The sequence below is a fragment of the Zalophus californianus genome, chromosome X (genome assembly GCF_009762305.2).
Source record: "Zalophus californianus isolate mZalCal1 chromosome X, mZalCal1.pri.v2, whole genome shotgun sequence".
Classification (NCBI taxonomy): domain Eukaryota; kingdom Metazoa; phylum Chordata; class Mammalia; order Carnivora; family Otariidae; genus Zalophus; species Zalophus californianus.
Window position 1 is genome coordinate 53,208,969 of NC_045612.1, and position 7,142 is coordinate 53,216,110.

Sequence of the window (7,142 nt, forward strand, 5' to 3'; positions counted from 1 at the left end):
GGGTTACATTGAAACTGAAGTTACGAAATGCAGTGTTCTACTTCCAACAGTGCCTGCTTGCCAACTTCTCTTTCACTCATTAAATTTTCAACATAAAAATAAATGGCCATAACTATGAATAGAGCATCTGTAAGAAGTGCACTAAACCAGGGATCAGGAACAAATACTCTAATCCTGACTTTGCCACTAACTAGATGGATGATTTAAGGCAAGCCATTTTCCTTCACTGGACCTCATATTACTTTTGGAAAATAAGATTCAGACTCTATGTTCCCTTTTATCTTTGAATATCTGTGGTCTATTGTTTTAAGACTACCTTTACCAGACAATAACATTTATTATGAGATACTGTTTTTCAACCTCTTTAGAAAAATATTTTCAATTTATTCACAAGATTATGGAAACCATTTTGAAGCCCTCTTCTTTTTTGTCATCTTGCAAAACAAATCAGCTTTAAGTACGATATCTACGATAACTTGCAACTCTATAGCAGTGCAGTAATACATAAGCTAACAGAATTTATTGACAAAAGAGGAGAACTTTCGTTGTTTGTATGAGTTAATTTTTTTTTCCTGTGATGTATTAATGTGTTTCAATAAAGACCATCCAATTTTGTTTCCACACTTCTGGAGAGAAGTTTAGAATATGTTTCAGACAATGCTTGTGTTTAATGAGTGAGTAAGAATCAGAGTAATTTATGGAACTACTGAGAAGGAAATTTTCAAAAAAAGGAAATTCTTGTTCTAAACAAAGGGATCTGTGGTGAGACACCAGTTATTCAATGCAAAATGGCAAAGAATTCATTTTTCTTTCTTACTTTTGTTTCCAGATTCCTTTAATTAGAGTGCCTCATAAAGACACAGACATAAGTTAAGGATTTATGGAGGACAAAAGTTAAGCCCTTTGGGTGAAAATTGTATGACAAGAGGAAGAAATTCAATTTATGTGGCTGACCTTTATAGGTTTATTCGCTTATTCACTTATTCAACAAATATATCAAGTACATTTAAGTGCCAAGCAACATGCTTTGACCTACATTGAGTTCATATCAATCACTTTGTGTGTTTACCCCTTTTTAAAATATATGAGATGTATCAAGTTGTTAGAAATACATGATAACTAAATAAACATTTTTGTGCTCACTACTAAGCTTTACTATTTTTCAGTATTTGATTCAGAATTTTTTTAAAGAAATAAAATATTAGAGATACTTTTCCTATTCCAGCTGCCTTCACTTATTCCCTTGAGGTGATGGACAGTCTTCATTTGATATATTTTCATACATATGCATGTATCTATGCCAAATATAAGATTGATTTGCATGTTTTTAAATTGTAAGTCAATTGCATATAAATAGTATCATTCTAATTATATCATATTACAACCTATTTTTTTGCTCAAAATTATGTTTTTGAGCTTAAATTCTTATTGATACAAGTAGCTCTACTTTTTAATTTTAATTGCTGTGTACTCTTCCACTGTTCGAATATTTCCCAGTTCTCTTGATGCACTTTTAGTTTCTTTTGATTATTTTAAATATTACTAATAGCACTACAAGAAAAATAAAAAAAATACTGTAGGGATATTGTATAAACATGTGAAAGTTTCTCTAGTTCTATACCTAGTACTGATATTGTTGGATTAAAGGGTATATCTATCACCAAATTTACTAGCTATCACTAAATTACTGTCTAAACAACGTACATGCAATTATTTACATTCCCATATATAGTATATGAGTATTCCCATGGTTATACAATTTTGGCTAGTGTCATATTTTTGAATGGAAATTTTTATTACTGATTTAATTTATTTAATGGTTATTGATTTAGTCAGGTTTTCTATTTTTTATCAGTGAATAATTTTGGTAATTTATATTCCCTAAGCATTTATTCATTTCATTGAGGGTTTTAAATTTATTGGTATAATATCATTTATGATATTTTCTTATGATTATCTCTATTTTCTCTGTAGTTGTATGACATTTGTCCTTCTTGATTAGTTTCCTTAAACTCTTTTATCAGTCTTTAAAAAAAAAGAACCAGAGGGTTTTTTTTTTTTAATTCTCTGTGTTGTTTGTTTTTTATTCTATTACTTCCTTCTGTTACCTTTTTACCTTTCTTCAATTTTCTATTGGCTTATTCTGTTATTTTTATAGCTTCTTTTTTCATCTTTAATGATTTTAATAAATGCATGTACTGCTATTTTAGTTTTATCCCACAAGTTTTGCCAAATAGTACTATTTGGTCAGTTTCTTCTATTGGTCAGTTCCATAGTTTGTATTTCTCATTGTCTGTCCTTTATAATAAGTAGAGCAATTTTAGTTTCATTGTTCCTTAGTGGCCTGACTTCTGGAAACCAATGCTTGCTTTCAGGTTAGAGTGCTGAAGCCTTGACTTTGGCTTTGTTCACTTCATTGTATTTTAGTTCTGTTTCTGGTGTAAGCATATGTTGATATCCTTTTTGATCCTAACTATATCTTTTTAATTTTTCATATTTTTATCAAAGCTATATTTACATGAATTTACTACATCATCTTCACTGGAGGTCCCTTTTACCCTCTCTAGCTGTATAGATTACTTTCATATCTCAAACTTTATTAGGATGAGCAATTAGCAAACAAGAAGCAGTCAATGTTTACACTCAAAACTGTACAGCATGCTGATTAAAAGGAAGGAGAGTACTGAGTCAATTATGTAGATAATTGGTTTAAGCATAAGAAAAGATGTAAGAAATGAAAGAGAAAATATCATTTACCTTGTCAGTATAGTTAGGAGAGCCATGACCCTACTTTCTAACAAAGGTTAATATAAAATCAATTCAGATTGAGGTGACACTCCTCATCTCTGTGTTGATTTTGAATAGTCCCTTAGCCATGCATAAGGGATACAGAAATAGCCTGTAGAAGGACTGTTTTAATCTGCTGATAAGGACATACCTGTGCAACTGCAATTCAAAAAAAATATAAGTGATGTGTGATTAAAACAGACTTTTACTTTTCTCAGGTGATTTGATTTTTCCCCTTCGAAAAAGTAAGGGATTTTTCTATTTTAGAATGGCCTGCTCTGTAGATCACTTACAGTAGTATTTTTATCTTAATAATATTAAGTCTTCCAATCCATGACCATGAGTTATCTTTCTTTATATTTTGGTCTTCTTTCATTTCTTTCAGCAATGTTTTGTAGGTTTTAGTGTAGAACTCTTTCACATCCTTGATTAAATTTATTCCTAAATATATTTTGCTTTTTGATTCTATTGTAGTGATTTTTTTTTTTAATTTCCTTTTCAGATTTTTCACTGTCAGTATAAGAAATGCAACAGGAAGCACTTGGGTGCTTCTGCCGGGTAAGCCTCTGACTTTTCATTTTGGCTCAGGTCATGATCTCAGACCTGATGTTGGAATAAAGCCCCGCATCAGGCTCCTTGCTGAACAGGGAGTCTCCTGGAGATTCTCTCTTCCTCTCCTTCTGTTCCTTTCCCCACTCACTCTCTCTCTCTCTCTTTCAAATAAATTTTTTTTTAAAAGAAGTGCAATAGGTATTTGTTTTGATTTTGTATTTTGCAACTTTGCTGAACTTGTTGATCTGTTCTAATGGGTGTGTGTGTGTGTGTGTGTGTGTGTGTGTGTGTGTGTGTGTGTGTAACCTTTAGGGATTTTCTACATATAAAATCATGTCATCTGCAAACAGAGACTATCTTACTTTTTCCTTTCCAATTTGAATGTCTTTTATTTCTTTTCTTGCCTAATTTCAATGGCTGGAACTTCTATTACTATGTTGAATAGAAAAGCATTCTGTCTTTCATCTTTGAGCATTATGATAGCTGTGGGCTTTTCATATGTGGCCTTTCTTATGTTGAGGACGTTATATTCCTACTTTATTGAGCACTTTTATCATGAATGTTATATTATGTCAAATGCTTCTTCTGCATCAATTGAGATAATCATGATTCTTTTCCTTAATTCTCTTAATGCAATATACTAAAATGATTTATTTTTGTATGTTGAATCATACTTGTAGTTCATGAATAGTTCTCACTTCATCATGATATGTAATTCTTTTAATATGCTGCTGATTTCATTTGCCAATATTCAGTTGAGAAGTTTTGCTTCAATGTTCATATGAGATATTGGTCTGTGGTTTTCTTTTCTTGTACTGTCTGTCTGATTTTGGTATCAGGATAATGCTGGCCTCTGAGTTAGAAAGTCTTCTCTCTTCATTTCTTCAGAAGGGTTTGAGAAAAAAAAATGGTGTTAATTTCTTTCTGAGATTTCTTAGAATTCACCAGTGAAGCTATCAGGTCATAGGTTTTTCTGTATTAGAGGTTTATGATTATGGATTCAATCCCCTTATATATTATAGGTCTAATCAATTTCTATTTGCTCTTGAGTCGGTTTTGGTAGTTTGTGTGTTTTTAGGAATTTATCCATTTCATCTAGGTTATCTAATTTGTTGGTGTGGAATTGTTCACAGTATTCTCTTTTAATCCTTTTATTTCTGTAAAATTGTTAATATTGTTCTCACATTCATTTCTGATTTTAGTAATTTGAGTTGTCTTTCTTTTTTCTTAGTAAAATTTACTAAAGTTTTTATCAATTTTGCTATTGATTTCTAGTTTCATTCTATTGTGATCAGAAAAGATACTTGGAGCCTGGGCTTCCCATACCCACAACATTGATGGGACAGATAGAGTGCCAAGGACCAAGAAGCAGAGCCTGTTTGGGGGGCTTGGGCATGGGAGGCTGTAGGACCTTAGCCATTCCCCATGGGGAGACAGCCTGGTGGCTAGCAATGGGGAGGAGTGGGACTGCTGCTGTGCCAGGTCATGAATGCTGAGCTGCTGCCCCCTCCTCCTCACTGCTGCCTCAGTCCCTGGCAAAACTCATGATCACTTGGGAACATGGCCCTGGATCAGCTTTGCACCGTCCTCAAAGTATTGTTAATAACAATACTTGTAGTAGAAGGGATTATGGTAGCCTAAAAGACCCAAGAGGCTTTCCTCAAATGTTTGGTGACCCTTGAATGTTCACTCTTATTTATGAGAAGAGCACCAAAATCTGATAATTAGCTGTCTGAAAGTGTAGAAATGACTTGTTTACTGTGGCCCTTACTGATGGACAAAATATTGGAATCAAACATATTCCTGCAACCCAGTGTGGAATTTGGGTTCCAACCAGCAATGGAGGTCATTTACTTCACCAAATTATCCTGACTCTTTTCCACCAAATAAGGAGTGCATCTACATTTTGAAAGCTGCTCCATGTCAAAGAATAGAGTTGACTTTGATGAACATTATTATATATAACTATCATTTGAATGTCAGTTTGACCACTTGGAAGTTCAAGATGGGCCACTTGGTTTCTCTACACTTAGAGATTATTACTGTGGTGTGAAAAACCCTCTACTAATTAGATCAACAGGGAGGTTAATGTGGATTAAGTTTAGTTCTGATGAAAAAATTGAAGGATTGGGATTTCAAGCAAAATATTCATCTATTCCAGATCCAGATTTTATTTACCTAAGAGGTAGTTTAAATCCCATCCCAGATTGTCAGTTTGAGCTCTGAGGAGCTGATGGAATAGTGTTTTCTAGTCAGGGAGAACAAGAAGAAAAAACAAAACCTGGCCAATGATTGCATATGGACATTTAAAGCTATTCTAAAAATTAAGGTTTATTTGAGGTTCCTAGGTTATCAAGTGGAGCACTCAAATGAAGGCAAGAGAAACTTCGTTGCAGTTTATGATGGAAACAGTTCTATTGAAAATCTGAAGGCCAAGTTTTGCAGCACTCTGGCCAATGATGTAATGCTGAAAACAGGATTTAGAGTGATCCAAACATGGGCAGAGGAAGTTGTTCACCTAAGCAGGTTCAGAATGTTCTTTACTTCCTTTGTGGAGCCTCCCTGCACAGGTAGCACTTTCCTTCTTTTTGTTTTTTAGATTTTTATTTATTTATTTGAGAGAGACAGAGAGACGTAGAGCCAGGGGGAGAGTGAGAGGGAGAAGCAGACTCCCTGTTGAGCAGAGAGCCTGATGTGGGACTCAATCCCAGGACCCTGAGTTCATGATCTGAGCTGAAGGCAGATTCTTAACCAACTGAGCCACCCAAGCGCCTCTAGGTAACACCTTCTGTTACCACAGCAACATGTGCATCAGTAATTCTTTAGTCTGTAATGGTGTTCAGAAATGTGCATACCTTTGGGATGAAAATCATTGTAAAGAAAAGAAAAAAAGGAGGACTATTTGAACAAATCACTAAAACTCATGAAACAATTATTAGCATTACATCAGGGACTGTCTTGGTCCTTCTCATTATTTCTGTTTTAGTACAAGTGCAACAACCTCAAAAAAAAAGGTCATGGCTTGCAAAACTGCTTTTAATAAAACTGGCTTTCAGGAAGCATCCAATGTCAAATAAAGCAGGACCAACCTAAGTTCCATGGAACTGCCTTTCCAAAATCATTTTGCACAACCACAGTCAATGAAAACATTTAATAGCACCTTCAAAAAGAGTAGCTACACTTTCAAACAGGCACATGAGTGCCCTGAACAGGTCCTAGAAGACAGAGTAATGAAGGAGATTCCTTGTGAAATTTATGTAGGGGACAAGAAAATTCTGCACAAACATCCATATCTATTGATTTTTAATCTTCTACTATAGGGGAAATTAATTATTAAGTATGTACCTATGCAGCCTACAGAGCACCATTACTCTTCAGCAGCCAACACTTTTCTATCAGAACTAGGAAGACCTTCATTTCCCATTAACCTATTGTAATGGTGAACTTTTTATTATCTCAGCCAGTCTATAGGTTAAACCAGCCAAGGAACCTACTCCATTCAGTGAAAAAAAGTAATAATCATTTATTGCTTGGTGTCACATAAACAAAATACCAGTTAAGTAACATTTGAAGAGGGGAGTGGTTGTGCTGAGCCAGGCTCAGGCTGCTTGTTAGTCTTAGCAACAAGAATACTGTTCCTGATTGATACAGCTTCTCAAAATTTTGATCCCATACTAAGTTTAAAAGTAAGATTTTTCTTTACATTATTTATTTTTTTTAGATTTATTTATTTATTTATTCATGAAAGACAGAGAGAGAGAGAGAGAGAGAGGCAGAGGGAGAAGCAGGCTCCCAAGGAGCAG

General features: G+C 34.2%; 1 pseudogene; it reads left to right on the plus strand.

Moving 5' to 3' along the window:
• The first annotated feature begins 4,899 nt into the window (after positions 1-4,899).
• On the plus strand, positions 4,900-6,646 carry LOC113931304 (annotated as a pseudogene).
• The last annotated feature ends 496 nt before the right edge of the window (positions 6,647-7,142 follow it).